Below are 8,653 nucleotides of genomic sequence, written 5' to 3'. Positions count from 1 at the left end.
AAAAGAAATTTTCAGAGGAAAAAATATTACAGCAATCATTTGCATTGTAATAAATAAAAAAGAATGAAGCAATGTATGCTGAAAGATACCATGTGTTCAATACATCTCTACTTAGAATACATTCAAATCATTATGGAAAGGATTTCCTTAAGGAGGGGCATTACTGACCTTCCTTCCGTAGGGTTTTTATAGTTTTAACTTACAATACATCGTTCCTATGTTTGGAACCCAGTTTCTCTGCTTTGTATCACTTATAGTTTCTCTTCTAATGGAATTCATGATCTTGATAATTCTAATAATGCCCATGTTGATATCCTTAACATAGTTTCTTCGGATATGGCTAAATGCAATAAGGCACTGTTATGTCCAGTTTCTCAAGGTGTATGCTAGATGGATGTAAACTGGCAGTTCTTTATAATAATGTTTGCTTGACAGAAGGGTTACCACTGGTTTATTATCATCATAACTTTGACTCCTATGACCACTGAGTTACATTTCTAGACGCACAGATTTGCTCATAAGTGACAGGTGTATTTTATGAGCAGAGTCTGGGCAGCTTAATAGGAATTTCAAGACAGAAAGCAATGCAGTTGGGGCACAAAGAAATAACGCAAAGACCTTCATACCACCGATGTGTGCCACACAAGGAAAATTTCATAATGGTAATGCACTCAGAGGACCAGATTGCTTTGTACAAAGAAAATGCACTTGAAAATTTGTGGTTTATGACGACTTAAATCAGCAAAAGATGCCACTTCTAAAGAAATTCCTTAAATTTCACATAAGCATATATCTAATGCACTAATCCTTTATGCTCCTATAAAGACAAAGCTCAACTACACTAAAAAATTCTAACTCATGGTCAATCATTTCATACAAATATTTATGGCACATGAATGTCATTCATACCTGGGCCAACATTACCATATACTGGTAACTCTGATGGGACAGGCATATCAATTAATGACGACACACTCCCTCTGAGTTCATTTCCAGGATCTGAAGAACTGTTCTCTACGCGTAAGTCTGAAACCGACTGAGACCTCTGGCGACTGCCTTCAGAAAAATCAATCAGCAACTCATCCCTAAAAAAATCACAGGAAAAATTAAAATTTAGTAAAAATTAAAACACAAGTAAACAAATCGTGTAACAATAAGGTCCAAATTACTGTACTGGGTAGGTTTTCAAATTAGTCTAAAGGTAGTTGAGGATTTCTTGCTTATAATATAATTTGAGAAATATAGAGCAGTGTGGATTTAGCCATGGTAAGGTGTCAGTAGACCAAGTGTTCATTATATAGAAAAAGAGGCATGTGTATCAATATTCTACATAAATACGTAAATGGTTATTTGTGTTTGGCAATTATATAGTTGAAATGATGAGAGACAACAAGAGATACAAATATATTTACAAAAAGGATGAGGCAGGAAAATGGCTGATATTTACAGGAGATTTAATGCTTACTAGTTTCAGCATAAAACATTCGCAGACTTATGAAATTTGAGATATATGCCAATAAATAAAAAAAGTAAAAACTATTTCGTCACATAAGTGTTATGTGAAACACTTTTAACCATTGTGTAGGAAAGTCTGTGAGAGAAAACAAGAAGGAATATAGTAATACCATATTAACTGAAGTAATGAAATAACTAACAGCAATAACATAATCAAATATAAAGCAAAACTTCCAAAAGCAATGTGCATGCTTACAGACCTGGACTTGGACAAGGTTGTGGAGTAAAGCCTTACTGTAACTAAAGTAAAAAGACAGGGACTAATGCAGTTTAAGCCTCATGTAAATATTTCCAAAACCCAAAGAAACACTGAGCAAATACTAAAGTTAACATTCAAAAAAATAAAATTGTAGGTCTTGTGAAAACTCACATTCCGATGGTGGATAAAACACCTCTCTGAATTCAAATAAAAAACGGTGAAACCCGAGACTACAAAAATGTTTGTCATAATTTATTAATTTACAAATGTTATGAATCATTACTGACATCAGAAAACTAAAGAATGACTATTCCTGCACAAGTACAAAATAAGCCTCATTCCACTCTCAGGCATTGCATGCATAAAAATCTATTCTTTTGAATTACACTTTCACCACTTTTACTGAATCTATAAAGCCTTGACATTTGAATGTGATGTCCAAAGTTTCTTCAGATTATATAACCCATTTTTAACATCAAATTAAACTCTACAAGAGCTATCATTCCCACCTTCCTTGTGATCCTTTTCTTGCAGCTTTCAAAGTTTGGGTTTTGGTAACATCATCAGGCCACTTCTCATTTACCAAGCGATTATAGTCAAACTGACGACGATGACCCTGTTTTAGACGAAGAGAATGATGCTCTGCAAAAACAAGAGATCATATTACAGTAGGATAAATAGAATTTCACTCAAAATTTTCTTACTCATATTATTCAAAACCCATAAAGTGTGCTTTAAGCCAGCTCCTAACTAGCCTCACTCTCTACATGCACTAATCTAGCCACCCATCTGCTACACTGAAGAAGGGAATAAATTTGGTGAAAGTATCTTTCCAGCTATTTCCAAGCTGTTGAACTTTTTATATATTGCGCACAAGTTCAAAACTTTAGAATGAATATAGTATAAGGCTGGTATAGATAAACAACCTCTGAAACAAAGCTACTTACTGACGCGCCTTGGAGACATGGGTTTGCCATGCTTATCTGGAGGGTCCATTGGGTTCCTGAGATACATATCATCTATGAATGCAGGGCTGCCCCATGTCTTGCCAGTAACTCCACCATGACCTTGAATAAAAGCATTCAAAAGTCATATATACTCTTTATGGAATAAAAGAAGATATCAAATGCCACAGATAGTTTAAGCAAAATCATCTTTAGTGAATTTCTCTTTGGTTTGGTTTTGCTTTGAGGAATGAATTCTTTCATTAGACAAAAATGTGAGGGGATATGAAATTAATATGTACTAGAACAAAGTATTGCAAAATTTTAAGGGCATAATCTTAGTACTGATGCTAAAGCACAATGATACCTCAATATATAATATTTTGACAAGCATTAAACCATTTTCCTTTTTTAGTTAAAGTTTAAAACAAAGACAGTTATTATCCAACTTCATTCAGAAAATACAGGAACACCATACAGTATTTCTAAAAAGTAAAGAAAATTTTACAAAAAAAAAAAAAAAAAGATATCAGTAGTCCACTGTAAACATAAACAATACCCTACACAATGCTCCCAGTATGGTTAAAAAAGATGGCATCATAAAACCTTAAAATATTGTTGTTGAACTCACGGTACCATTTTGCTTCTAATATGTTATACTCTTCTGTCTTTTCTTCCCTGCTTTACTGATCTTTCTTCTCCACTATGTGTCCCCCTTCCAGAGTACCAATTACAGTATGCTTAGCATAGCATAATGTAAATGGTGCCAAACATTCTTTGCAGCAACCTTCTGTTCTAGGAGCATTGTTTTGCACTTTTAACATTTCATCCGTTCCGTTTAGTTGTTTACCTTCTTTAATTTTACCCTACTCCATTTTTCACCTCTCATTAAAGCTCATTGAAGAACAAAGTGTCCTGGCAACCCTTTTGAAGGTCTAAAAGATGTGATTCATTGGTCTCATTTAAGTAATTTATAACTTGCAAAAATGATATTGTTATGATACAATAAAGTTTGTTCATACTTACCTGGCAGATATATATATAGCTGTATTTTCTGAAGTCCGACAGAATTTTAAAAACTTCCGACACACGCAGTGGTCGGCCAGGTGGTTAGTACCCATTCCCGCCGCTGGGAGGCGGGTATCAGGAACCATTCCCATTTTCTATTCATAATTTTTATTTCCACTGTCCCCTGAGGGGAGGTGGGTGGGTACTTGATTATATATATCTGCCAGGTAAGTATGAACAAACTTTATTGTATCATAACAATATCATTTTGTTCATGAAACTTACCTGTCAGATATATATATAGCTGAATCCCACCTTTGGAGGTGGGAAGGGACAGAATAGAAGGATTTTGGAAACAAATGCATGCAGATGATTTACATCTTGGTTCCACCTTTTAGCATAGCGACTTGTGTTACTCCACGTAAGTCTCTTTGTGCTACTAGAGTTGCCAGCGAGGTAGAGCCTAATATAGGATGGTGAACTCCAGATGATATGTCAACAGGGGGCGAGAACCACCGACGTGACTAGACCAATATTGACATAACCATAAGGGGGCTAAGAAGTAAAATAAATATATATATATATATATATCATATATATATCACCACCTGACCAACCTAGCAAAGTTAAGTGTTTTAACTAAGGCTTAAGAGTTAAGAAGTCACCGTTGTCGGCGACTCAACAACTAAATTAAGAGCTCTTCCTAACCATTTTCTACAGGATAGGATGAGTGGTACTTCTTGCCCCCAAGATTGTGTCTGCAGACACGTATGGCCCTAGCGAGCAGCAGATCTCATATGCCATCTTCACATCTCGCAGGGAGTGTGAAGTGAACACAGAGTTGCTTCGCTAAAACATGGGACTCAGGATGTTGCTGAGTGCCATGCTCTGTTGAAATGCTTCCGAGGCCGCGCCCTCACCTCGTGAGCATTCAGATAAAAAGATTTCAAATCTTTGTGCAAACAGAATGAAGGAGCATTTTTAAAAGAACTCCTTAACACTAAAGCCAGGGTGTTCTTCGATATGGGCAAGTCTGGTCTTTTTCGGAACACTGCAGATTGCCCGAATGACTTCGACTTTCTTGAGTTTTATGTAGATAAAACTTGAGAGACCTGACAGGGCACAGGACTCTCTCTGGCTCCTGCCCACTAACTTGTGCCATCCTTGCTTCCAAGCTCCTGGCCCAACCCAGGACAAAACGGGTTTCCATTCTTAGGCCACAACGGAAGGCTTAGAGAGCACACCGCCTTGGTGTTCTCTAAAGGCCAAAACTTGTGACGATGCTTGAAAATTTCACTAACCCTCTTTGTCGTATCTAGGGTGGTTTAGAAGGCGGCCTTCCTGATCACATGCAAGAAGTTAACAGGAAGGAGAGGTTCGAATGCTTTGACATCAAGAACTTCAGACTACGTCTAAGTTCCATATTGAAAGCTTCGATCTGGACATGCACAGTCAGTCCGTCTGTACTAAAGTCAGGTGACCGACCAGTTGACCAGTCAGACGAATCAAGGACAGCAAGGCTGTACCCTGAAGACCATAAGGCACTATTCTTCGCTGAAGGATGAGTGTCTGGACTGCCTGGGTGATTCAATCTAAGCAAACCTTGGGGGTGTATCAACGCAACCCAACGTCGTCAGCGAATCAACTCCTGACTCGAGCTTCTGGTGCCAGGAGAAAGGAGCGAGGAGCAAAAAAGGCGATTCAGTCCCGAAGGAAGAATGCCTGACAGTCCAACCTGGTCTCATGTTACACGATCATCGGGGGTGTATAAACTCAACCGACTTCGTCAACAAGAAACTCAGGGCTACTATATGTCGCCTGATCTCGCACGAGTGTCTGACTCCGAGAAAACAGGTGAGACAAAAAGAAGATGGTGAGCGAGTTTCGAGATTCCACAGAACTCAAAGATCGTGAAGGGCTTTGTTGTTTGACAGACGCAAATCTCTGAGCCCAAAGGCCGTCAACAACATATTTGCATATTCTTTAATAGTTGTGACTGCCAGCTTAACCCATTCTTCAGACGGAAATGGAAGACGGTAATCTTATTCCTGTCAACATCTCGATAAGTCTGAACGTAGTCAGACTCAGAGCGGAGAGGTTACAGGTACCTTTCGAGTTAGAGTAGACCGACTCTCTCGGAAAAGGTCCTTGGAAAGTGAACTAGGAAGTATGTGACCTCTGTGAATCTAGGATCCTGAAGGCCAACATGGGGCGATCAGCGTCATTGTCGCTCCCTGAGACGTCATAAATCCTCTTATTACATTTCCTAAGCGATTGAAAAAGGGGAAAAGAGACTAAACATCCATCCCCGTTCAATATCATAGGATGATGGCGTTTAATGGTACCTGATCCCGGATCGAGAATAAGGGAGCAGAGAAGAAGAAGCCTCTTCGTCCTCAACATATCGAAGAGAAGAATGAAAGGGCGTCCCTAAAGTCTACACAACTCTCAACTTACTTCTAAAGAAAGATTCCACTCGGAAGTAAATAGTTGCTGCCGTCGATCGAGACGATTCGTACGGACTTTTGCAATCCTGTAACGAACCTGTAGAGGATCGTTACATTCTATGCCAGTTGTTATAATAGGCTCTTTCTCGTAAACTCGAACAAGGACCGAGAGAAGATACTTCTTAAGAAATGAGAGAGCTGTGGAAAATCAGAGTTGATGTGGACCACTGGTTTTCCAAAAACGCGTTTCGAGGACTGGAGGGACGACCGAATTGCATTTACTTCTTTCAGATTAAGATCCAGGACATCTGAAACCCTATCCAGATGTCCGGCACCTTCTTTCTATCATGACGCACTGAGAGATGTTCAGAATCATTCCTAGACCTTGAATAATATTTCAATTTCCCGGTAGGAAAAAACTGTGGTCTGAATTGCAGTCTATTCGGGGAAACAAACTTCTTCAGGAAGGAAATGGTCCCCAGCAAGCTCATCCATTCCCTCCCCGAGTATGCTTACTTCCCTAATAAGGCTGCGCTTTGCCTAAGCAAGAGAGCATATAAAAGTGCAATGTTGCGGTAGACTCGTAGTTCTATACCGTGCGGTAACGAGCACCGAAAGGATTAAGAGATAACTCTGTTGAACATAGTAAGGCAAAACGAATGCAATGCAACATTTATTCATTCACGTAAGAAATCCCCTCAATCTTAGGCTAAAGTCCGTGATTGTAGGACAGAGATACAGTTAGTCAGTCAATCCCGCAGGAGAGACGTAACCGCCAGCACAGAGATACGGTTAGTCAGTCAATCCCGCAGGAGAGAGAGACGTAACCTACAGCGCATGACAGCGCACATCTGTTTTACTGGCTCGGTTTGACAGTCAGACACAAAGCATGCCAGCAGCTTACGAACGTCGTCTCTTAACTTTATGTCTGGGTTGCCAGCTACCCTATTCTACGAAGAAATAGGTCCGTTATTTTTTGAGTAAAAGACTCTCAAGCTGGTATATTTAAGCGAAACAGAAAAACGCTAAATATATAGATGCGTTTGTGTCGTCAGAACAACCTACCATACAAACGGTAAAAGATAAATCGGAAACTCCTGGAAGGCCTGCAGGGAGTAACGATTAAATGTCCTTAAAATGACAATAGAACCTCTCGGTTGCCATCCGAAGAGGTAACTACAGCAAGCGTATATGACTTGAACCAACCAGAAGTAAAATAACGCAAGCCAAAATATGAAATTATATCACAATAAAGTTTGTTCATACTTACCTGGCAAGACATATATATAGCTGAATTCGGAAATACAGCTACATACATATCTGACAGGCAAGTTTCATGAACAAAACTTAAGAGAATCGAAGCAGTCAGCTCAAGCTTCTTATGTTATTGTTTTGGACATAAGCGTTCATTGACGTAGTCTACAAGTCTATTTCTTGTACGAGTCTGCGAATGACGAATGAGAGCTCTTCCGAATCTTGTCATAAGAGCTTATTCGCTTACGCAATATCAAGTTAATGAGATGTTTCCCAAAATCCTAAGACGGAGGTACTGAAAACAGGTGTTTTCAGCACCGGCGACAGAAAAATTATGAATAGAAAATGGGAATGGTTCCTGATACCCGCCTCCCAGCGGCGGGAATGGGTACTAACCACCTGGCCGACCACTGCGTGTGTCGGAAGTTTTTAAAATTCTGTCGGACTTCAGAAAATACAGCTATATATATATCTGACAGGTAAGTTTTTCATGAACAAAATATCCCATATGAGAGTATATTTATAATAAGTTGTGTAGCTGTGGGTAGGAAGTATAGTTTTTACTGGCGTGTCCAGAAAATGACCTGTCTTTCTGTTTTCTACCTTTCATTAACTTTTTGGTATCCCTGCTGTCTGACTTTACATTCACTGTACTTGTTTAGGTAACAAAACTTTTGGCTATATAAATTTTTGAAAAAGGGTAAAATTAATGGCATTACACAAACAAATTTATTATGAAAGTAGTTTTCTTACACCTGAAGATGCATAGAGAGCAGTAGTTAAAATGGTGCCAGCCATAATGAAAGATCCACATTCTTAAATCATTATTTGTACCATGAGTCATTAAATCATAATCACCAAAATCATTTATAGAAGTTATTCCTTTGATGTTCATCTGAATAAAATTATTTTGGCTTTGGCTCTGGAGAGAAATCAGTAACTGCTTACCAAATACATTACATCTGATCTAATCGAAGTGTTCTCATAGATCATTCATGGAACCAAACAAAAGCATCCCTAATTCAAATAAATATGATTTTGTGATAAAAATGATATTGTTAAACTACAATAAAGTTTTGTACATACTTACCTGGCAGATATATACTTAGCTATAGTCTCCGACGTTCCCGACAGAATTTCAAATCTCGCGGCACACGCGACAGGTAGGTCAGGTGGTCTACCTTACCCGCCGCTGGGTGGCGGATGTACGAACCACTCCCGTTAGCTTGTCAGATTTTTCTCTTCCACCTGTCTCCTGAGGGGAGGCTGGGTGGGCCATTAATCGT

General features: G+C 38.9%; 1 pseudogene; it reads right to left on the bottom strand.

Annotated features, from left to right (window-relative positions):
• Positions 1 to 2,791, bottom strand: part of LOC135203988 (uncharacterized) — a 33,786-nt pseudogene extending 30,995 nt beyond the window's left edge.
• Between the last annotated feature and the right edge of the window lie 5,862 nt (positions 2,792 to 8,653).

Source organism: Macrobrachium nipponense, chromosome 44 (assembly GCF_015104395.2).
Source record: "Macrobrachium nipponense isolate FS-2020 chromosome 44, ASM1510439v2, whole genome shotgun sequence".
Classification (NCBI taxonomy): Eukaryota; Metazoa; Arthropoda; class Malacostraca; order Decapoda; family Palaemonidae; genus Macrobrachium; species Macrobrachium nipponense.
Note: the sequence above shows the minus strand (reverse complement) of the source record. Positions and strands in the feature narration are given on the sequence as shown.